Below are 24,021 nucleotides of genomic sequence, written 5' to 3'. Positions count from 1 at the left end.
CAGTCATAAACCATCATGCCTCACATTCATCTTGAGAAATATGCAGATTATGCTCATGTCATGGACAAAAATACAATTCCTTCCTCCCTTCCTTTCCTTACCCTGTCATCAGGTCACTGACGTAACCATACATACCCACACTCACAGGGGGGTTTGCTGAGGACTTTCTTTCTTCCATTGTACTCCCAATTTCTCCTGAGTGTTGGCTCAGGAGCACCAACATGAGCATTTTTCACTTGTCTCTGGTCAATTTGATGACAGCATATACCACAGGATTGCCTCTGGTCTTAGTAATTGCAAAATAAAACAATACCTGAAGTGAATGCTTTAAGGATTCAGGTATTAGTAGGAATGTGAACGGTGTTCTCTCTCCTATGGGTTGGCCAGCTTGCACCATGAATGACAAGGTCCTTCAACCTGAGAATAGACAGCATATGTGCAGACTTTTCTCTGAATTTTGTTATTCCATTTACATATTGTTTTTTTCACATCACTGCTCATATGGCCTTTCCTTTTTCTTTTCTGTTGTGGGCTTACACTGTGAGCTATTTTAGAGATTTTTCTCCATGTTACTTTCCCTGTGATTTATCTCCTTATTGATCTTCCTCCAGTCTGTCTGAAAGCAACTGGATTTCTCCCATGTGCAAGACAACATTCTTGTACTTGGATCATTAGTTGAGTCAGCTCCATTTTGGAATTGTCATTTGTAAGAGCCTCTATATTATCCTTGTCTGTGTGGAGAGCATCTGTCCTGTCCCCTGACCCCCTGAACTGTGCAGTGTCCCCCAGTGTGAGTGGGATGAGGCATGGATAGGAAAAGACATGGCAGATTTCTTTTAGCTTGTTGTCATAACGTATTGATTTTCTACAGAAAAATGATTGTCTAATACAGTGTTCAGAATATCTATCTACCTATCTTTTAGTAATTACATACACATATAACAATGATACCCAGAGCATGGCTTCACTAATATAGGTGTGGTATATAAATGTGGAGAGAACTGATGCTTGGTGATAGTTTACATAGTCTTTTGGGGGCCTCCATGCTAGCTAACATCAGGGGTGGCTGGTGGATGCACCTGATGGGGTCACTTTCCTGGATTCATGGCATGGTGAAAGGAGATCATCTTTTCTGCCTCAAGGAAGATTTGCTGGTTTCAGGTAGTGACCCCCTTACCTCATGACAGCTTGTGCAGCATCTGCATACATCTGCCTATGCTCATCCATTTATATTTGTAGGACTCCAGTCCCTCAGTAAATCTGAGAATTATGTAGTCCTATCTCCTCAAATTACAGATTTTTCAAACAGGCTACCTCACCTGTTTATAAGATTATGTAGTTTTAAGACTCAATTTTTCAAAATAGTTTTCAAGGGAAGCCTGAATTTCATGGGAATAACTTGAGAATTCAAGTTGACAGCAGGATTTATCTCATATTATTCTTTTAGGATATGATGTGAAAGGTTTTGCTCATTCATTGATCCTACTCCTTTGAAATATTATCTGGATATATTTTGTAACTTAAATGCAATAGATGTGTAGAGAATGGGTGTATATTGTTTACAAATAAATGAAAGGTTAAGAAGACCATTTGGTGCTGTGTGCTTAAAGACAGTCTATGACTTCATGACAGCCTGTGACTTGTAAAACTCAGAATGGTATGATAACATGAGTATTTTTGATGTCTCTACTTGGTATATCTGAGGTATGAAGCTTAATTATCTGAGTGTGTAAATAGATAAATTTACTTGATTAATATGTTAGAAACCAAACTTTTTCTAATTGTTATTATGAAGTATCTATTTTAAAAATCAAAATTTTCAAATTGTTGAGAACTAGTGTCCACCCACTTCTGAAGTTTTACTTGCAGCCACATCTGTGGTACCTGAACAGTGCAGCTTTCCCTCAGTAATTGAAGAACTGCATCTCTGTGTGGCTGTGAAAACAGTGTATATTCCATGTTTAGTTTCAGAAGATAAATCTGTGCTAATACATGACAGGAACCTATTTTTCCATGTTCTCTCCCTCATCTTATGGATGAATAAAGGTTTCAGTTAAAGCAAACAGCTGCATGGTGCAGAACTTATTCAACATGGTAAGCACCCCCAAGTTCTGTAATGTGTGGTTTGGATTTGAGGTGTCCTCCAAAAGCTCATGTGTGATACAAGGCAAGAAGATTTAGAGAAAAAAGTAATTGGGTTATGAGAGCCTAAATCCAATCAGTGCATTCACTTTGAATCCCTTTATGGATTAGTTGAGTGTAAACTGAGGGTGGTGAGGTGTGGCTGGAGGAAGTGGGTCATGATTGGGGGTGCATATTTTGTATCTGGCCAATGGAGTCTCTCTTTGCTTCCTGATTATTTTGTGAGCCACTTCTCTCTGCCACACTCTTCCACCATAATCTCCTGCCTCATCTCAGGCTTTGAAGAATGGAGCTGCCCATCTGTGAACTGAGAACTCTAAACCCACCCGCCCCCAAACCCCATGAACCCCCAAATAATCTTCTTCTCTAAAATTGTTCTTGGCAGGTCTTTTAGTCACAGTAGAACAAAGCTCACTGAATGACTAGTATAACTTTTACACTAGATTTTCATAACTCTGCAGAGATATTATTTCTTGCTTTTGAAAGACTTGAAAGCTTGGACTCCCATGGGAAACTACTAACTAAATTCTTAGAAAAGAATCATCCCAGTCCATTAAAATATGTCTGTGTTTACCACTATGATTGCATATGCCTCTGACCTGCTGAAAAAAAAGCCTACAGTGTGTTTCGGATAATAATTGATAACTGCATTCTGCTAAGACTAGGTTTTTCTGTTTTGAGTTTCTAAAATATTTAAGACTTAGAGTTACTTATGATAATTCCAAGAAATGACTTTTTAATTTGCATGTGTCCAACATTTAAAGATTATTAAAAGTATGCTACTTTCATATTAATTTTTCTTTGATTTTTCAAGCTATAAAAGAGATGGAAATATTTTAACACTCTCAAGTCATATATGGAGGACTATCTGATAATAACAATAATGGTTGTTATTAGTATACTGGGCATTATTTGATATTTGATACAATCACACAGATGATAGCTACAAGAAGCAATTGTTGTGATTACCCATATTTTCAAATACTATTAATGGTCCAGATGTGTTAGTTGACCCCTCAAGTCCTGAATTTAGTAGCATCAGATTGTTTAGGTAAAGTCACAGTTTGTGACTTCAGATGCTTCTTAGACACATTTGTGCTCTACCAATAAATCATATTCTAGTCATTAACCAGAACAAAGAAGACCCTCACATAATACAAGTGTTTACATGGCTACCCTCTTGGCAGCCATTGCCCAAGAGGATCTTATTTCCATGCTGATACAATTATTTTTTAAAGAGAGAGAGAGAGAGAGAGAGAGAGAGAGAGAGAGAATTTTAATATTTATTTATTTATTTTTAGTTTTCGGCAGACACGACATGTGGTGCTGAGGATCGAACCCAGGCCGCACGCATGCCAGGCGAGCGCACTACCACTTGAGCCACATCCCCAGCCCCCTCGCTGATACAATTTTGTCACTCAAATTCAATCCCATATTTAGAGCTATTACTTTGAACTGAGGACTTTATCAGGTTTGTAGAGAGGAAGAGACATCCTGCTTACATTTGAAAAGTCTAACATGGTGGTGTGACTGTGGAGATGCTGTGGGGTCCGGCAGTGTGTGTGTCCATCCAGCTATGAATCTGTCCTGGAGGGCAGGGGAGAGAGAGCTCTGAAGCCTCATGAGGATGTGGGATTGACTTGGGCTCTGCAGGGAGAAAGAATGCCTCAGGATGAACCCACACATTTTGCTGATGACCATAGTGTAGGAAGGATTGATGAGGATGGTGATACTCATGGTAAGAATTTTTCTCTCAGATTCTCACCAAATGCTGCTTCTTCATGAGGATGATAGGAACAGTGAAGCTCCCAGCTTTCCTCACCTGAGCACCATGTTTTTCTGTGAAATCATCGTTGGGATCATAGCCAACACTGCTCTGCTTCTCTCCCACATCCCCACATTTCCTCTCCAGCACAGGCCCAAGACCACTGACCTGACCATTGGTCACTTAGCTCTTGTCCACCTAGTGATGCTGCTGACCGTGGGGTTCATAACTGCAGACATTTTGGGGTCTCGGGGTTTAAGGGATGACATAATATGTAAGTCAGTTATTTACTTGTACAGGCTGATGAGGGGCCTGTCCTTTTGTACCACCTGTCTGCTTAGTGTCCTCCAGGCTGTCACCCTCAGCCCCAGAAGCTGCTGCTAGACAAAGTTCAAGTGTAACTCCTCACCTCAGAGCCTCTGCTGCTTTTCCTTCTTGTGGGTCTTTAATATGCTCATCAGTGGTCGCTTCTTGATCTCTATTGTTGCCACTCCCAATGTCACCACACACAGTCTCATGTTTGTTACTAAGTCCTGCTCTCTTTTGTCTACAAATTACTTGTTCAGGTATATGTATTTCTCCCTTGTGACCTTCCAGGATGTCTTCCTTATAGGACTCATGGCCCTCTCCAGTGGTTACATGGTGAACATCTTGTGCAGGCATAAGAGGCAGTGCCAGCACCTTCACAATACCAGCCTGTCTCCAAAAGCATCCCCAGAACAGAGGGCCACCAGGACCATCCTGCTGCTCATGGGTCTCTTTTTGGTCATGCACTTTTTGGACTTTGCTGTCTCCTCCTCTTCTGCAATGTCATGGAACAATGATCCAGTTCTTTATTGTGTCCAGATGCTGGTGGGCAACAGCTATGCCACACTGAGCCCTTTGGTGCTAATCAGCACCAAGAAACAAATGATGAAGTTCTTAACATCCCTGTGGGGTAAGGATGGCAGATGCTTAATTATTCAGTAGTGGCTTTTTTGTTTCAATATAAGTAAATATTTTCACTTTCTGTTAAGTCACTGAAATTTATGATGTTCTCATATGTCTCTTATGCATGTATTTTTATGTAAGTAGCTGACAAGTGGATCAGAGGTTTAAAACACTATCACTCTCTGAAAAAAATGCAATCTTCTAATTCCAATCATACCCATAAGAACTGATGTTCTCACCCAGTATCAGACTGTAAAGAATAAGCACACCTCTGTATTTTCTTGGATGGCCATATTGAAAAAATAGGAAGACATTAAAACACCATGTCCCCCAAAAAGGGACATCCCCAAGTCAAGGGAATGATGAAAATGAACCTGTTGTGAAATATCCAGATCAATATAATCTTGAAAGACACTGGCTGGCTCCCATGCATACTGGAAGGCAAAGAAAACTAGTGTTACCTGCAGAAACCACTTTCTTGTACATATGACCAGAATTACTGGTCCCAGAATTACTGGTCCCAGTGGAACAGGCCAACTGATCCCAGCACAAGTAGCAGATACAAACTCAATTCTTCTTGAGTGGGTTCTTAATGCTCCTGTTATCATCAGAGGATATGAAACTCTCCATTCTTCACTCTTTCAAAGGAAATTCTCCAGAAGCCTCCAGTCTCAGAGAAGCCCCCTACTATCTCAGATCAATAGTAGCACTATTAATCAATGGATGTGTAACTGATGTGATTCTGCAATCTGTGTATGGGGTGAAGGTGGGAGTTCATAACCCACTTGAATCAAAGTGTGGAATATGATATGTCAAGAAATTTGTAATGTTTTGAACAACCCACAATAAAAAATTAAAAAAAAAAATAAGAATAATATAAAATAACTTTAATACATAAAATAAAAAACCACAGTGTGATCTAAAAAAAAAAAAAAATAGTAGCACTATTGATCCCTCTTGTTCTGAGGCTTCAGTTTCTTAGACTGCACATCTACTGGTTCCTCCAGCTCTCCAGCCTGCAGACAGCCATTGTGGACTACTTAGTTTCTGGTTGCATGAGCCAACCTAATAAGCCCCCCTTTTATAATTATACTTCCTGTTGATTCTGTTCCTCTAGAGAACACTGACTAATGCACTGACCTATACAATACTTATTTTTTTCTAGTGTGGAGGGTAAATTCTGCTCATGAGGTGCCCACCAGTTGACTTGCAGGTGAAGTGCCCTGACGGATAGAAGCACTGCTTATCCAGCCCTTCACCCATGAACATCCCCATGAGCATATTTCAATAGACACATGTCTTACATTTTCTTTAGTTTCTCAGCAACCTGTCCTACTACCCTAGCATAACTGGGATGTGGACCTGTCCTGGGGACAGCTCAAGAGGCCAAGAAGAGCAGGGAGAATGCACTGGAAGGATTCACCAAAAATATTTTTGAGGATTATTGTGATTATACTTTTACATGTTTTATATATTTGTTAATTTGTATGTCATAATAGGCACAGTTTATTTGAGTTATACCTCAAGAAACCTATTCAAAACAAATTGAAATGGAGAGATCCTAATACCTTGACAAATAACTTGGTGACTATAATAACTAATTAAATACTTATACAGTATGTCTATATGTGTTCATAGAATGTAAGTAACATTGTAATAACTGATGTTCAAACTGTGGTAATGTATAAAGTTTGAAAAAAACTTAAAAGTTTCATAAAGTAAAATTATGACTATCTTTGTACTCTAGATATAATTTAATAATAATGGTAGCATAAAATGATACAGGATAAGAAATTTAATTATCTATATTCTTGCAAAATCTATAAGCTGCTATAAAAAGCTATAGATCATATGGGTGCTTAATCATTGAGCCACATCCCCAAACCTTTTTTAAATTATTTTCTTTATAGAGATAAGATCTCACTGAGTTCCTTAGGGCCTTACTAATTTGTTGAGGCTGCCTTTCAACTTGTGATCCTCATGCCTGAGCCTGATGAGTTACTGGAATTACAGGTAGATCATATTAAAGAAAAAGGTTAAGCTGTCCAGGTGTAGGGATGCACACCTGCAATCCAAGTGACTCAGGAACCTGAGGCAGGAGGATTGTGTGTTCAAAGCCAGCCTCAGCAAAAGCAAGGTGCTAAGCAACTTACCAAGACCTTGTCTCTACATAAAAAATAACAATGTCTGGGGATGTGGCTCAGTGGTTGAGTGCCCCTGTGTTCAATTCCCAGTATGCCCCCAAATCATTTTTTTAACTATTTTATATATGCTTTGGATACCAGAATATTATAGTTCCAATCATTGCTAAACCTTTTTAATAGCATGCTATATCTTTTTAACAGATTTCAATGCTGAATATTGGTATTTACATCTAAAAATAATAAAATAATATTTGAATTCTTATTTTATAGCAGAATATTAATAGTAACAGAATGCACACAGACAAAAATCAGAATTTCTCAAAAACACATTTTAAACAATCTATTATGTCACATGTGTCTGAGAATCTTGTTTCTTAACATGAGTGATGTGAATATTTTTTTCTGCATATTGTAGGGCAGGATAGTTAGTATGAAGGACTCCTGTTCTAACTTCTGGATAAATTAAGATAAATATTAATTTAAATATTTAGAAATATTTACAAGAATAGGTATAATCTGAAAGTCAAAATATAAAGAATTATTTAAAACTAGATTATAAAGCAAATGGAATTCTGTGTTCCCCTGTGATAGCCCAGATACCAGATATTCACATTTTGGTTGGGACAGATATCTGGTGGAGTGGGACAGTTCACATAATTTTCTACAGCTGATTAGATAAACAGCAGATGGGCCATGGGAAGTGGCAGGCAAGTTTAAGTAGGAGATTAAAGATGAGAGTAGGGTGGGTGACAGGTGACAGAGGATATAGCTTGGATACAGTGTCAATAAAAGTTTTCCTTAAAGCTCACTGGGATTTCAAGTTTAACTTACACATGACTCAAATATCTGATGTTACTGATTCAAAGCAGGAAAAAAGGAAATGAAAATTTACTCTCAAGAATTACCTAAATTTTAATTAGCTATATATGGATGGAGAATTTTACATTATAGAACACTCAAAGCCTATGTTCTGTAGATGTTGATGAGAAAAAAAACATGATCAATACCATTTCAAATATTTTATAACCACATGTGTAATAAACATAGGTATTAAATATTTAGATATTGAATATTTAGGCTTTTTTAAAGACTCTCTGGTGTCAAAATCTGAGAGAGTTATCCTGAGTGGGTTTATTTCCCATTTATTTCCTGTTATGCACTTTTATCTTTCCCATGAAGTGGCCTGACAGTGGTAATAGAAACCATATCCTTCTGACCAGACAAAACAGGTGTTAGGACCTTTGACACCAGAAACTATAGAAGGGAATCCAGAGGATAGAGGATCCTAGAAGTGGAACTCTAGTCTGGGTGGGTGGTTATCCCAGCGCAAGTCTCTGTCTGACTCCAGGCACATCTGGGCCTGACTTAAGCCAACCTAGATGATCAACACAGACACAAATAGAATATGAGAGAGAAATTACAAACTAACCTGGCATAACGGAGTGCCTTTTAAGACAACAAATAATCATCCTCTAGATTTCCTTCACTATACATAACAAATGACATGCCATGTCTTCCTTAACTATCTGAAAGTCCAAATATAAAGAGTTATTTAACCACTGTCTGTCTGTGGACATAAGGTATTTGGGTATTTTGGCTCTTGTTAATCTGTCTTAAACAGGGAGTTCTAATGTCCCATAGGGATACTGATTGTAGTTTACTTGTACATACGCTGAGCAGGTGGATTGCAGGAACAAGTTAATTCTACTTTTAATTATTTTAGTACCAAGGATTGAAACCAGGGGCACTTAACCACTGAGCCACATTTTTAGCCCCTTTTAGTTTTTATTTTGAAATGGCATCTCATTAAGATGCTTAGGGTCTCTCTAAGTTACTGAGGCTGGCCTCCAACTTGCAATCATTCTGCCTCATTCTCCTTAGTTGCTAGGATTACAAGTGTGTACCACCATGTTGGGGCCCACTTTATTTTTTTAATGCCAGTTTCATACTGATTTTTGTACATGCTGTATCATTTTATATCCCTGCCAATAATATAAAAAGATCAAAATTTATCTACCATTTTCTCAACAGTCATCATCTTTAGTTTTTTTTTTGTTGTTGTTTGTTTGTTTTCTGTTCATAGTTAGCATAACAAGTATGAAATGAAGTCACATAGTGGGATTTCTTTATTGGTTTATTGACAAATTACAATTGTATTTATTGGGTAGAAGATAAGGTTAAAATTTGTGAAGATAATATGCAATGATTAAATAAGGGTTATGATATATTACTTTTAGTTTTGTTTTACATTTCCTTGATGAGTAATTGATAGCATTTTATTACTATTTGGGCCATTTATATGCCTTCTTTGTGATAAGTATCTAATCAGGTTCTTTGCCCACATTTTTATGGAAAAAAAACTAATTTATTCATGAGTTCATTCCTTCATTACTTATTTCTGAGATCCCCAGTCAGGGGAAAGCAAAGGAAAATATGAAAAAAAAAATGTAGACAAGGAACAAATTCTTATTTAAGGCACAAAAGTAAACACTAAGGTAAAAAAGGAGTGGATTACAAGAACACCTTTCTCAACACTGGGTCTACAGATAAACCATGAGCTTTTCTCTTGAGAAGAAGAGCATAGCCAAAGCTAGTGTGTGTGTGTGTGTGTGTGTGTGTGTGTGTGTGTGTGTGTTTGAGCATGTATGTTTTTGTTTGGTACTGGGGATTGAACCCAGGGACACTTAACCATTGAATTACATTCCCAACCAATTGCTTTTCATTTTAAACAGAGTCTCAAAAAGTTGCTCAGTGTGGCTTCTAACTTGGAATCCTCCTGTCTTAGCCTCCAGAAGTGATGGATTTACAGGTGTGCATTACCACATGTGGCTGAATCCACAACCTTAGGGTCGTGATTTGGCTCTGTCTGTGATCTCTTCAGCTGACCCTGACATACAAGGTAGGCTTTTGAGAATTTGAGAATCAACAGGAGAATAATTAGTATTTAAAAAGCACTTAGCTTTTTTTTTTTTAGCATTTTACACATATGAATGCATTTAATCTAGATGTTAACACAATAAATATACAAAAATAGGTAATACTTAGGTTAATTATTCTGGTTATATCATAACAATGAGAAAACTGAGAATGGGAAATGAAGTACTTTTATCAAGGTCACATGCCTAATGATTGCCATGGATCATCTGCTATCTGTCTTTGCCCATTATCAAATAAATTATTAGGTTACTGTCATTAAGTTCTAGGAACTTCCTATGTATTCTGAATGTATTATTATTGTTATTTTTATTATATATATATATATATATATATATATATATATATATATATATATATATATATATATATATTATTATTATTATTTGCAGTACCAGGATTTAACCCAGGGTTACTGTATCACTGAGCCACATCCCCAGTCTTTAAAAAAAAAAAAAAAAAAAAAACTAGGGTTTTTTTTAGTTGTATTTATACACAATACATTTATTTCACTTTTATGTGGTAATGAGGATTGAACCCAGCACCCTACATATGCTAGGTGAGCACTGTACCATACCACTGAGCCACAACCCCAGTCCCACCCCCCAGTCTTTTTTAATCCTTATTTTGAGACAGGGTCTTGCTAAGTTGCTGAGGCTGGTCTTGAACCTCCTGCCACAGATTCCGAAGTCACTGGGATTACAAGTACACCATCATAGTTCATTTGTTTCTTTCTTAGATTAAAAAAAAATTAGATTGAGTTGAGGGTGTATCAGTGATACAGGGATTGCCTAGCATATGCATAACCCTTGGTTTGAGCTCCAGGACTAAATAAACAAATATATGAATGTAATATTAAAAAAAATAAATTTTGGATTGACAGATAATATTGACAACTATTTATGGTGTGCAGTGTAATATTTTGATACATGGATATATTTTGTAATTATAAAATCAGAGTAATTGGTATATCTAACACATTGGGGGTAAAAGGATAAAGAGAGATTGGTAAATGTATCTACTATATTTTCTTCTAGGAGTGTTGTAGATTCAGGTGCCACATTTCAATCTTTAATTTGTTCTGAATTTGTTGCTTAGAATGATGTTAGATAAAATTTTAATTTCTTCTGTATGTGGATATAAAGTTTCCCCAGTACTGTCTGTTGAGTAGACTAAAGGAAGTGTAAAGGGCTTAACTTTCCCATTATACAGTCTTGGCATCATGTGAAAGAGTGGTTGTGTATGTATGAACACATTTCTGCATTTTTCCTTCTGTTTCATTAGTCTGAACGTTTATTCTTATTCCAGAATCACAATGTTTTATTTAATATATGCATGGAATACATGTTGCAGCCAGGAAGTGCAATGCCTTCTGCTTTGTTCTATTGAACATGGCCTGATCACTTCTTAGAAGACCCACCTCCTAATACTATTATATTGGCAATGCCTTAAATGTGGAGAGGACACATTCAAATACTAGTTGGGTGATTTTAGGTTTATATAGAGATAAGTATTGTTTTTCTATTTCTGTAAATTATCCTACTGGAATTTTGATGAGAATTTTATTGAATCTGTAGACTGCTGTGAGTAGTATGGATATTTTAACTTACTGTTTCTATCAATCCATAAACATGAGATGTTTTCCCAATTATTTGTAACTGCTTTAATTTCTCTCAACATAATATAATATAGTTTTCAGCGTTAGTCTTCCACTTCCTTTGTTAAGTTTATTTCTATGCATTTGATTATTTTTCATGCTTAATTTATTTTTTCACATTTGAAACATTTAGTACTTGGAATTGAACACGAGGATGCTTTACCACTGAGCAACATCTGAAGTCTCTTTCTTAATTTATATTTTTATTATGGAAAGTAGATATGACATATGAGTAATATTTTTAAAAAAAATATTTATTTTTTAGGTTTAGGCAGACAGAATATCTTTATTTTATTTTTATGTGGTGTTGAGGATTGAACCAAGTGCCTCACACATGCCAGGTGAGTGTGCTACTCACTTGAGCCATATCCCCAGCCCCGACATATGAGTAATACTTTTAACAATTAGTGCATTCATTTTATTATGGAATTGTAACCATCAGCCATTCCCAGTGCCTTTTTTTTCTTTCAAAATCTAACTCTATCTAATAAAACAAATTCACCATTGTCTTTTTTTCTGAATCCTTGAAACCTGCCAGTCTGTCTTCTGACACTATAAATGAGAAGAATCTAACTCTACCTTCTCAAAGTAGATTATGACAATATTTTTTCTTTTGCAACACATTTTACTTGATACAGGGTCTTGAAGTTTCTTCGGTAGTGAATGGTGTGCCATGATTTTTTTCTTTTTGCTATTGAAAGCCAATAAATTCCAGGCCAGATTTTGATTCTAGATTCATCTACTTATGCACATTGTGTTGTTTTTAACATTGGCTATTGTAAATGATGCTACTATGAGCATAGGTATACAAATCATATTTTCATTTTTTTTCTGCTGTACGCGGAGAACTACAGTTAATGGATCATATGTTAATTTATGGTGATAAATGTTACCATATTTTATTAGGCAAGATATGGATCACTGAGACTATTAACTTATAAAAGTATTGTACACTTTTATGCATATACCAGAATGGGTTAACCCAAGCTATGAATTTGAGAACAATCTCTCAGGTGTCCCTTGCTGAAATCAAGCAGAAATGTAGCAATTTTGTGTCATCTTATAGGTAAATGACTAAATTATCTATTACATATTTTCCATCTCTGTGTATCAAAGTAAATCAATTTATTTAAAAAAACTATAAAACCAAGTATTATTTTCTTTAACCTAGAATGCACATACAATTTTTCATAATTATAAAACTGTTCAAAGTCTCATTAACACAACCAGTCCATCACTCAAAGTTAAACACTTAGTATACTCCTCCATAATGATTTTAAAGAGTTCATAAATTGTTTCTCAGTACTGATCACCAATAAAGGACTGATTGTGGCATAGCCACATGGCCACAATGACCTGGATACCATGACCTATTGGGTCATTGTTATGTAGAATTCTTGAGGAGGAGACCATGAAGTCCAAACAGTACATGAACAAAAAGAAACTTATGAGCAGCAGAATGGTCTGGGTGGCTCTTTGTTCAGGGGATGCAGCTGAAGACAGATTATTATGCTGAAGGTGTTGGTACTGCCTTTTATGCTTGCACAAGAGGGTCACCATGTATCCACATGTGAGAGTCATGAGCCCTATAAAAGACATGTCACTGAATATGCCCAATGTAAAAAAAATAAATGCCTGAGCAAGCAACTCAAGAGTAAAATTGTTCAGGATTGAGTAATAAATATAAGACCATGCATGTTTACTGTGGAGTTGTCAACAGTAAAGATTGAGAAGTGAGCACTCAAGGACATGTAGAAAACCCACAGGAAAACCAGGGAACATAGGCTCTGATGTGGGGACTTATGTTGGAAATTTGCAAAGCAGGAACTTCTGGGGCTGAGGGTAATGGCTTGGAGGAGGCTCAGCAATTGGCCACAGATGCATGGGTTTATGTTTGGGTTATGTCCCATTTCCATTGGTGTATCTGTGTGTCCTTCTGTAAGTACCATATTGTTTTGATTACTATAACTTTATAGTAAGTTTCGAGATCAGGAAGTATGAGTTCTCTGACTTTCTTTCAAAAATATTTTATTTGGGGTATTTGTGGCCCTTTGCCATTTGGTTTGAATTTAATGATCAGCTTTGTCATTTCTGAAAAAAAAAGTACAATTGGGATTTTGATAGAGATCACATTGGATCTGTAAATTATTATATATATATATATATATCCATAATTAGTTGTATATATCTATGTATATATATGCATACATATATATGTATATGTGTGTGTGTGTAATATTGTTGATAGACTTTATTTTATTTATTTATATGTGGTGCTGATAATTGAACCCAGTGCCTCACACATGCCAGACAAGTGCACTACCGCTGAGCCCCAGCCCCAGCCCCAGCCCTCTGGAGATTATTTTGTTTAGCATTCCCCTCTTGGCAAAATTAACTACTTCAACTTATGAACATGGGATATCTTCTTATATATGTTGAAATTTTTTAATTTTTGATCAATGATTTATATTTTTTGAAGTCTAAGACTTTCTATTTGGTTAAATTTTTATGCATTTTATTTTTATACGCAAATATAAGTGAAATTATTTTTATATTAAATTGTTCATTAGTGGCAGATAAAGCAGATGATTTTTTGAGTATTAATCTCATAATCTGTAATTTTGCTAAATTCATTATATTGGGTTTGGAAGTGATATATTTTTTGGGGGGAAAGTACCAGGGATTCAACTCAGGGGCACTCAATTACTGAGCCACATCCCTATTTTGTATTTTTTATTAGAGACAGGATCTCACTGAGTTTCTCAGTTGCTCACTAAATTGCTGAGGCTGGCTTTGAACTTGTGATCCTCCTGACTCAGCCTCATGAGCTGCTGGGATTACAGCCACGTGCTTCCGCACCTGGCCTTTGGCACTGGTATTTTTTATCTCAGATTCTTTGGCATTTTCTATCTATGGAATCATATCATTGCAAACAGGGATAGTTTTACTTCTCCCTATCTAACTTGAATGTCTCTTTTTTCTTTCTTTATTTTTTGCCTAATTGATCTATCTAAAATTATCAGTACACTGTTGAACAGCAGAGGTAAAAAAAGGGAATACCTCTCTTGTTCTGGATATGAGAGCAAACAGTTTTAGTATTTCCCTATTTAGAATAATGTTAGCTGTAGGTTTTTCATAAACCTGCTTTATCTTTTTGAGAAGGTTCCCTTCATTACCTAGTTTTTGTAATTCTTAAGAAAAAAAATAACAAGTCTTCCATTTTGTCAAATGCCTTTTTCATATCAACTGAAATTATCATTGAGATTTTTATTTTCTGTGTTAATATGATGTATTACATTTACTGATTTTTTTTATGTTGTACCACCCTTGCATTCATAAGACAAATTCTTTTTGGCACACTTTTATCCCTCAAAGTCAATAGTTTATATTAGTCTTGGTTTTGAAAATTCTATGGGTTTTGACAAATATATAATGATGTTAACAATGTCTTTGGTATCAGAAAAATATAGACTTATGGAATAAATCAGGAAATATGCCCTACTCTTTTATGCTTTGGAAAAGATTGATAAGCATTTGTATTAATTTTTCAAAAGTTTAATAGGCTTTACTAGTAAGCCCACAAAATAATGGACTCTCTTGGGAACTTTTTGAAAATTTATTTGATCTCTTCAATTCTTACATATTCAAATTTTTCATATCCTTTTATATTTTAGAAATTAATGGGGATTAATCCCAGAGGTACTTCATCACTGAGCTACATCCACAGGAAATTAATCAAGGAACATCAAAGAGATAACCTATCATTCTTTATCTTCACCCTCCTGAGTGGCTGGAATTACAAATGTGCACTCCATTTTATGACTCATTTTTTTGTATCTTCTAAAAGTCAGCCTTGCCCTTTATCTTAGACACAAAGCTCCTGGGAATACAGAAACTCTCTTGTTATACAACCACAATGATTTACAAAGCTTCACTATGCCTGAACCTGTCCACATAACAGTAACTTTAAACAATGGTCTTTCTTTAGAGCTACTCAAAACTCCTGACATAGCACATTGCAACTATAATATGTATCTGAGGAATAGGCTGCGTGGTGTTGCTAACTCTTTAACCTGCCTAATGACACAGGAAGAATACTGTACTACAGATGCCAATGACCTAATGAAATCTATTGATATAAACAAAGATGGCAGATTGGACAAGGATCAATTCTGCCATTTGGCCTCTGCACCTTGAATCATCTCCTTTTGATTTTTTTCCAGTTAACTAATTTGTTGCATGTAATATTTCTCAGTCTTCCCTCATTGATTACGCTTTTTATTTCTGTAAACCTGGTGGTGATGTCTTAATTTTTATTTCTGATTTCAGTTGATTTGCATCTCTCTTTTTGTTCCAGTGTGTTTAGGTAAAATTTAATCAAGTTTTTTCTATTTTGCTGACATTTTCTTAGAGGAAAGAGAACTCAGCCCTCATTCGTTCTAATCACAGGAATCAGAAATATTTTCTGGTTTGTGTTCTTCCATGGTATGGAAACTTAACTGGATTCTGGATTTCTCATGAAAGAATCTTGGTCTATAAATTATAATGTCATTGTTTTTTTGTGGGGTGTGGATCTACACTTTCTCTTCTTCCTACTGACACCATTCACTAGTTCTGTTTTGTAACAGAAACCAAGACCTGGGCACTATGTGTCACTACTCTGGACTACTTTAACAAGAACTGGGTGCCATGTCTGTATATATACTAACTGTAACATTTAGACACTTGCTTCATTGTTTCTGGATTTATTCACATGTATCATTATCAAGCTACACAAGTTCATGTTGATGTCTCTGACCATGATGCAGTGCAGCAGGTCTCAGTCTAGACTTAACAGTACACAGCCCCATGTCCACTAACCACCGTATACATATTTGTTTTATTCTAAGAGCTGTTTATGAATTCTTAATCAATGCTTCTGTAACAAGCTTGCTATTAGAGCACATTGTTGGTGTACATTATCTCAGATGTTATCTATGGTCTTATAGTTTCCAGCTCAAACAGCACTTGTCAGAGTTCCTCAGATCAATTCCATTTTAAAATTTTTCTTTTTCTTTTTGCACATTAGAGTTCAGGATTTTTGTAAAATGAATTCCATTATGTTGAAAAATGGCAGGCATCCATTTATGTGTAATTCCAGCATAGTGCAAAAAGTTCCTTCACCTTGAAAGTGGCCTCAGTACTTTGTTGTTGTTGTTGCTGCTGGTTGTTCTTATTGTCTCTGGGTTGTTTTTTTTTAACATAGAATCTTGGCTGTGATGCCCAGCCTGGTCTCACTCTTTTGGGCTTATGCTGTCCTGCCTCAGCCTCCTGAGAAGCTGGCTGCAGGCACAGGATGCCAGGCCACATCCACTTTTTATTAAAGGGCTACACTTTTGTCCACCCCTGAAAATCAGTAGCCCCAAGTCTATTCTATATTTTCTCCTTCTCAGGAGTGTCATATAAATGGCATAAAAGAAGTACCCTTTTCATCCTGGCTTATTTTACTCAGTAAACTGAATTTAAGTTTCATTTTTATTGTTGAGCTAATCAATAGGCTACTCTTTTTTTGTTGAATAAATATTTCTTGGAAAATACATTTGCTTCTCCACTAATCTGCAAAAGAATGTCTGTATTCCTTCCAATTTATGGTGTTAGTGAATAAAGCTGCTGTCAATAGTTACATATATAGTAGTGGTCTGCCTCAGGCTTGAATAGAGCCCTTGCTGATCTGCCACTAAGACTTTTTTTAATGGACATGTTTTCTTTTCCTCATCTCCCTTTCCCCCTCCTTAATTTGGGGGGCTAGGAACAAAGTTTTCTTTTCCCCTCCTAGATCCAGACAGCCTTGAGCACACACCCACCACAGGAACCAAGTCACTCAGCCTTCAGGAATAGCACCTGAAGATCTAAGGAATGGCTGTCTCCCAAATTACCAAGGGGATCGCAGTTCTCCTACAGGGAATATCTGGAAGGCAGTTTTTGAATAGCTTCTACAAAAACAAACAAACAACAACAACAACAACAAACTTGCCTGTTCTACCAGGCACTATGGCTCATGCCTATAATCCCAGGGTCTTGGAGGCTGAGGCATGAGTATCTTGAGTTCAAATCCAGACTCAGAAAAAGCAAGGTGCTGTGCAACTCAGTGAGACTTTGTCTCTAAATAAAAATACAAAATTGGTTTGGGATGGGGCTCAACGGTGAGAGCCTCTGAGTGCAATCACCAGTATAAAAAACAACAAAGCAAAACAAAACAAAACAAAATAAAATAACAACAACAAAAAGGTTTCCCTGTAATGAGCAGAATTACAGCCTCTGGAACTGTAGTACACTGTGAATCTTCTTTTTTACAAAAGCAATAATATACCTGCTTTTCCTTTTCCTCAAAACCATGTCCTCTTAATTCAATTGTCATTAGGAACAAGGACCAAGTCATCAGCAACATACCCCATTTCTGTGGGCATAAGTTTACAAATAATGTGGGTACAATCTGTAAGTGTGATTGCTGGATCAGATGGTAAATTTATTAAGGATAAAAAACTGCTTTTCCCCCAGAAGATGCATTAAAACTGTTAGAAAATTATACAAATCATATTTTGGCATCTTTAGAATCATGAGATATAAAATTATTTATATTTCAGTGAGTTTTTTATAGCTGTAATAAAGTTACCAAAAACTATTTTTAAAGATATATATTTATGCATTTTTATGTGGGACATTATGGTAATTCAGTACATGTACATAAGTTGTAATAATCAAATCATAGTAATAAATGTTTTCACCTCTTCAGCTGTTAATTGTCTTTACGTATTGTGAATTTTATTTTGAAACAGACATAAGGTTGTTTTAATGAACCCTACTGTTCAATAGAAGTACTCAAATTGATTTTGTATTCTGTTCTTGGTGTCTTTCACTGAAATCTTTCCATCTGTCCCTTCCCTGCTATCAAATAAGAAATCCTCAATGACAACTTTCCTCAGGTCCTGGTAACTGCAAATCTACTTTCTGTCTGTATGTGTTTCTAAACTCAGTTCTACTTTCCACATTAAAGGTTTGTGAATTACTGTCTCATGCAATTTTTGTTGTTCTTGTTCAAGAAGAATAATATCCCATAATATGCTGAGGCCATGTTTTGCTTATACTTTCATATGCTTTTGGACACTGAGTTGCTTCCATCATGGGTTATTGTTAATAATGCTATTATGAGAACCGGTTTATATATGATATCTTAAATCCCTACATTCCATTCTTTTTAGCAGATTAGTAAAAGAACAATTGGTGGTTCTGGTGGTAATTCATGGCAGTGAATATTGACATATTTAGTTGGGAAAAATACAGCTCATTTAAAGCACTTACTAAAACATGATATACATTCTCCATGTGTTTATAGTGGCTAATGCACACCTTCCTCATAAGAATCTTTTGCTGACACCAGGCAGATATGTTGGACCCTTGTGTTATCTCAAAGAGGTAAAGCATTGACATTTCTGTGACACATTTGTTATTCACATGTCTCTAACAGATTTAACAAAAAATGCATATCTCCATATTCACATAATCCAGAGAGTATCTGTTGTATGACATGATTTATTGTTTGGAAGCCAGTGTATTGGCACATTAGGAGAACTTATCTATCATCAGTACTTAAATTTTTACTATCTTAACCAAAATGATTTTAAGAAGTTAATAATTCATTTTTCAGTGCAGATTAGCATCAAAGGACTGGCTGTGGCATAGCCATTGGCCACCACCATCTGGACATAAAAGCAAACATGGTCATCTTTCCACATAGATCTTGAGGAGGAGAAGATGCTGTCCAAACAGTACATGAGCACAAAGAAACTCATGAGTAACAGGACGGTCCAGGTGGCCCTCTGTACAGGGGATGCTTTTGGAGAAAGGCTGGTGCTTTGAAGGTGCTGGAAGTGCCTCTGGTGTTTACACAAGAGAGCCAACATGTATGAACTTGAGAGGGCCATGGGTCCTATAAGAAAGACATCCCGGAATACACCTAATACGGAAAATAAATGCCTGATGAAGTAACTCATGGGTAAAATTGTGCAAGATTGAGTAATAAATACATGGCCATGTGAGGTCACATTGGGAATGGCAGTAGAAGACAATGAGAAGTGAGCACTCAAGGACATGTAGAAAGCCCACAGGAAAACAAGGACACACAGGGTCTGCTGTGGGGATTTATGTTTGAACTTGGCCAAGCAGGAGCTTCTGGGGCTGAGGATGATGGCCTGAAGGACACTCAGCAGGCAGGTGGCACAAATGGAGAAGTCCATCAGAAACCTGTGCAAGTAGATAACTGATTGACATTTGATGTAATCCCCCAAATCCTGAGACACAAAGACACTTGCAGCTATGTACCCTAAAATTATCATCATCCCTATGTGGATTAGGGCCAAGAGACCTATGATCAGGTTAGTGGTCTTGAGCCTGTGCTGGAGGAGGAATATGGAGATGTGGAAGAGAAGAAGGATGGAGTTGACCAAGATCCCAAATTGTTTTTCAGAGAAAAATGCATTCCTTATGGTAAAACCAAAAATCATATAGTTGGTTGGTCTTTTTCTTCTTTTAGGCAAGGAATCACAGAGTATATATCTTCAGAGGCAATGAAGAAAAAGTCTTTATTTAAATAATATCACCGTCATGAATCTCAGCCTCTCCTATTACCATCAGAAAATGTGTGGATTCACCCTAACACACCCTTTTCCCAATTCAGCACTCAAAAGTTTTCTGACACCTGCCAAGTGTAATTTTTTCTATTATTACAAAATCAGGTCTGAATTGCATAACAATTGTTGAGTTCCCACTGTACATCAGCTTTCCTATCCATTCAGAACTACTATATATTATTTAAAAAATTCTCCATTATAATCTTATCTTGAAGTCTTCTGGAGTAGTGTCTTATTGGTTTTTCATCTTTCTCTCCTCAGTGAAGTCCCAAGTGCATATTGAAAATGCCTAATTTTGGTGAATTCAAATGGGAGGATTGCATAATTGTAGAGAATGCCATCTCTCTCAAGAAATTAATCTCAATGGAGTAGTTTTAAACTACAATATATTATTTTGGTGCAATCTTTATACTGGTTTATTACCAGACCTAACATCTTTAATACATCAACTGAGCCAACATTGAGAATTACCCACTTTATGACAAATTGTTTGAATTTATGTTATCTTCCATTGGTTTCAAGTGTTACCTTGAGTCATCCTTGTTGGTGAATTGTGATCATCTCATCTATGAAATATGGGCAGTCCTATTATGTGAATTCTAGAGGTATTGTGTGTGCAAGATGATGAAGTACCAAATATGGAAGTGTTTCTGACATATAATGACTTCTAGATATATTGGCCAATGTGTTTTAATTAATGCAAGTCATTTATATGACTTGGGATATGTAATTCTTTATTAATTTTAATAATGTCTATCTCTGTGGCTACCTCAAGATTTTTCCATAATGGTAGAACATTTTAAAAATGTATGTAGAAAGATCTTTGGTGGCACTTTAGGACTGTGTTTGAATTTCCAGTATAGCTATACCTTTTACATACCCATTTTTATCACCACCAAAATAACTATCATAAGTGAGCCAATTCCAGCTACCAAATATTAGTAGGAACATATTCTAATGTTTTCTACTAAGGCAACTGTAATTAGTATGGTAACTAAAGTCACAGTTAAAATAGATTCCAAGTTATTTCATTGTAAGGTTCTCATTAAAGATATCATTGGAGCAAAGCCTGAATGAAGGACCTTCAAAAAAGTCTCAATTGTCATCTCAAAGAAGGAAGCAATTTTTCAGTTCAGATACCTAAGCATAAATTTGATACAGAAAATTTGATGTTGATCTACCAATGGAAGTTTTTCTATACAAGGCATGTTTGTGCTTTAACTCAAGTGTCTGAAATAGTAGTAAGTATGTATTTTAAATCATTTCCAGCCATATATTGAAAAATAACACTTATCACAAAATCATGCATGTGTGGCCAAATGGCTTTGTAGTACATATAGATCTATATATAACCCAAGATAAAAGAGAAAGCAGAAATATAAAATATTTATGAACATGAGATATCATTTAAAAATCTGTAGAAACTAGGTTAAAACATCAAAGTGTTGATTCTTTATTTTGATTTTTAATTGGAATCTGCTATTTGTACTTATATATGAGACCTAGCATTATAATCCAAGATGTGTGTAGATTGTGCTTTGATCAGATCAGGGGAATTTCCATCTTCTCAATTTGTTATCATTTTTATGTTGGAAACCTGCAAACTCTTCTCTGGTTATTTTGAATTTTGTAAGTCATCATTATAGCCTCATCACTCTATTTGCTATAAAACTTTGCTCTGTTAAAAGTTTTTTTGCACTCCTTACCCACCATCTATCTAATTCCCTTTCTTATTATTGATATAGAAAGTCTTTGTGTTCTTGGCTTCTGTGTGATAAACTTTTTCAGCTTCAAGGCATGAGTGCCAACATGCACTATTTGTGGAAAATGAAAACTCTCGACCACCACTAGAAAAAGACAATTTTTCTACCAAGTAATGATCATGTAAAATAAAAAGTTTTCCATTCACTCATTCAAGGTTTGGGAGTTGTCTCCCATCATAAGTCCAGAAAAAATAAAGTTGGGAATCTAATATTTATATGTGTTCCAGCTTTTATGGATCATATTGGATCACTAGAATAGAGCTGTCTTATTTTGTGACATCTATGTACATATAAATGGCATTTGCCCATTCTTACAAATTTGTTTTACATAAGTCAAGTATCTATGGGAACTTTATAGTATAAGTTTAAATGGATCCATAATAACATGTGATATATAACTTCTAAAAATTGTTCTAGGCCTGGCACAGGAGTCTAAGACAGTAGGATCACCAGTTAAAGCCAGTCTCAGTAATGTAGCATAGTTCTAAGCAAATTTGTGAGACCCTGCCTCAAAATAAAAAAAATAAAAATAGTTGGGTATGTTTCTCAGTTGTTAACCTTAGCCCTGGCTTTAATCCCTTATACCAAAAAAAAAAAAAAAAAAAAAAAATACAAAAAAATGTTTTTAAATTGTCTTCTTTCAAAAACAACAAAAATTATATTATGAACCAAAACCAAAAAAAATTTATTCTATCACATCATTCCTGTAGCATTCTGGATCTGCTTTAATTCATTTCAGACATTTGATCCTTATAAAAACCAAGTAATATAACACTCATTGAATGAAATATTTTAATCACCTGTGTCTCAAGACCTTCGGATGACATTAAGTTCAGTGTGATCAAATATTTGCAGTTCTGCAAACAAGAGTAATGAAAATCAGGAGTGTCCTGTGCCATGTGTTTGCAATCATATTCAGAAATTCATAGGTTTGTTTGTTCATTGCCTTAAAATCAGTGGAAAATTGTTTGTTAAAAGTGAATTTCTGTATTAAGAAAAGGAAAATCTTAGATTGTTTCCTGATGTATGCATTTAATATACAATTTTTAAAAATATTTTTGGTTTTTAGTTGTAGTTGGACACAATACCTTTATTTTATTTTTATGTGGTGCAGAGGATCGAACCCAGCACCCCATATGTGCTAAGCAAGTGCTCTACCACTGAGCCTCTATCCCAGTCCCAACAATTTGATGTATTCTTAAACAAAACAATTCTTTCTCCACATAGTGCCTGTAGAAAACCCAGAAAATACTTTTCTAATTATCCTATTATCTCCAGTTTTGAACCACAAACAATCATATCAGTAAATGCTGCACATGGAGTATATATGATTAAAATTATGTAAATATATCTTATTGGAATTGTAAAGCAAGTTCTATAGTATTGTCCATGCTGATGTACAATGGTTGTTAGAAAGCATCAGAGCATCCTGGGGAATGCGAACAATTCATAAAGATGACCTAAGAGAAATCCCATGGCATGTCCCTCCCCAGCTGTGATCCATCACCCTCAAGCCTGGCACAGCACACCCTAGGAGATCAGGGAACAGAGCGTGGGCTCTCTGCTATTAGTCAGGTGATCTGAGAAACAGTACTCAAATGAGGTGATACCAAATTGGCCCCCTTGTACTGCTCCCAGGCTTGATATTCTGTGTTTAAGGATATGTAAATCACAGTGAATCTAACATGAATTTCTGAAATAAGTCACATTTGAAGAATCCACATCTGGTAAGAGGAAGGAAAGGCTGAGTGAGTAAATGAGAAAAACAGATCACACATGAAAAAAAAAAAAAAGAAATACCAAAATTTTCAGAACTTTCATTTGTTAGAGCTCATAGTGAAGACTGGGGACCCCTCAGGGTTAAAACTCCCTTTAATATTTGGATCAGGTAAGCAGTCATGTTAGACAGTGTGCCAACCTGCAATCACCAAAATCCTGGGTAGCTGTATGATGCATGCCGCATCATGCATGTTCCCTCATACTAGTGAGAATTGCTCAGGAAGAAGTGGCCATGAGCTGG

The 24,021-nt window shown here is 35.9% G+C and overlaps 2 pseudogenes; one reads left to right on the top strand and one right to left on the bottom strand.

Moving 5' to 3' along the window:
* Positions 1-3,910: 3,910 nt before the first annotated feature.
* Positions 3,911-4,876, top strand: LOC139707410 (vomeronasal type-1 receptor 90-like; annotated as a pseudogene).
* A 14,333-nt stretch (positions 4,877-19,209) lies between these two features.
* LOC114082457 (vomeronasal type-1 receptor 90-like) lies at positions 19,210-20,112 on the bottom strand (annotated as a pseudogene).
* Between the last annotated feature and the right edge of the window lie 3,909 nt (positions 20,113-24,021).

Source organism: Marmota flaviventris, chromosome 10, assembly GCF_047511675.1.
Source record: "Marmota flaviventris isolate mMarFla1 chromosome 10, mMarFla1.hap1, whole genome shotgun sequence".
Lineage (NCBI taxonomy): Eukaryota > Metazoa > Chordata > Mammalia > Rodentia > Sciuridae > Marmota > Marmota flaviventris.
Note: the sequence above shows the minus strand (reverse complement) of the source record. Positions and strands in the feature narration are given on the sequence as shown.